We start from the raw sequence: 1,661 nt of genomic DNA, 5'->3' as shown, positions 1-1,661 counted from the left end.
GTATGTGGCTGTGGAAGGTGGGGTTTCCCGAAAGAATAATGTTTTCTTTTTTACTTTCTTTCATTTGGCTCTCAAGTGCAATAATAGAAAGCAGGGAACATAATTGTTACCTGCATTTTAATGTCATTTATGAATCCCTTTATTAACAATCAACAATTATGTCCTATGCAAAGTTTGGCAAAAGAAATAGATTTTTATAATGAAATACAAAACTATTAGCAGTTTTTCTTTTTGGAAATAGACATTACTTTTTAAATGTAAGTTACTTTGGCATAAGCATTTTTAAGTGAATGAATATTAACTAACTGCTTGCAGTAAGCAAGAAAAACAGAAAGGTAATTTAACTTCGATATAAGAAAATGCATAATAAATTAGTATCCAGATCAGAGTTAGCACCAAGCTATTGTAAAAAAATATTGCTTGCAACATTAGACTTTACAGATATATAGGGCGCTATATTTTTAGATAATGTTCTCATTTGATGGTGACAGGTGAGCTCCATTTTCACTGCACACTCAGATTAGTAATTGTAAGTAGATGTTGTTTTTAAACATATAATGTCTGTCAACCTTAGAGAACAGATCTTTGTTCACATATTCTTTTGGGGGGGGCGGGTGCATGATTCAGGAAATGAATAACCTATTCATTTTTAAATGTAAGAATAGAGAAGTTGTAGGTTTACAGAAAAGTCATGGAGAAAATAGAATTTCCATTTTCCTGTCCCCATTATTAACTTTTGTATTAGTATGTTATCTGTGTCCCAACTGATGAGACAGTATTATTATAATTGTACTATTAACTGTAGTCCATAGTTTGCATAGCATTCGCTGTTTGTGTTGTACAAGCCTATGTTATTGTTTTTTTTAGGTTTTTATTCTGGGTATATATATATATATATATACAGCCCAGAATTCCCCCTTTTATCCACATTCAGATATATAATTCAGTGGTATTAATTAAATTCACAATGTTGTACTACCATCACCACCATCCCTTACCAAAACTTATCCTTCACCCCACATAGAAGCTCTGTACCAAGTAAGCATGAATTCCTTCTTCCCTACCCTTACTCCAGCCCCTGGTGACCTGAGCTCTAGTTTCTGACTCTATGAATTTGCTTATTCTAATTATTTCATGTCAGGAAAATCATACAATATTTATCCATCATGTTGTTTATTTCATTCAATATGATGTCCGTGTTGTTGCATATATCAGAACTTCATTCCTTTTCCGAGCAGAATAATATTCCATTTTATGTATCTACAACATTTGTTTATCCATTCGTCTGTTGATGCACAGGTGGATTGTTTTCATCTTTTGGCAATTGCAAATAAGGCCACTGTGAACATTGGTGTGTAAATATCTGTTTAAGTCCCTGTTGGAGGAATTGCTTTCAATTCCTTTAGTGTATAGCTAGAAGTTGGATTGCCAGGATATGTGATAAGACCTTTGTTAGCCAGTTCATTTTTTATCCATTTCCAGCCACCAAGATTTTATGGTATTTAATTGTTTTATAAATTTTTATAATGTTAATCATCATTATTATTGTGTATTATATTATATTACTTTCTGTGGTGATCCATTCTCCACATGGGTTCCTATCTAGTTAGCCCAGTTTACAGAAGAATTTTATACATTGTAGCATTACACGTACCACTGGT

The 1,661-nt window shown here is 32.6% G+C and overlaps 1 protein-coding gene across 4 annotated transcripts in view; it reads left to right on the top strand.

Annotated features, from left to right (window-relative positions):
- The window catches only part of CYP39A1 (cytochrome P450 family 39 subfamily A member 1), a 198,767-nt gene that overhangs the window by 112,606 nt on the left and 84,500 nt on the right, over window positions 1–1,661 (top strand). The gene's annotated exons all lie outside the window — the stretch shown is intronic.

The sequence above is a fragment of the Tamandua tetradactyla genome, chromosome 5 (assembly GCF_023851605.1).
Source record: "Tamandua tetradactyla isolate mTamTet1 chromosome 5, mTamTet1.pri, whole genome shotgun sequence".
Lineage (NCBI taxonomy): Eukaryota > Metazoa > Chordata > Mammalia > Pilosa > Myrmecophagidae > Tamandua > Tamandua tetradactyla.
The sequence above is the reverse complement of the archived record's forward strand: the minus strand, read 5'-3'. Positions and strand labels throughout refer to the sequence as shown.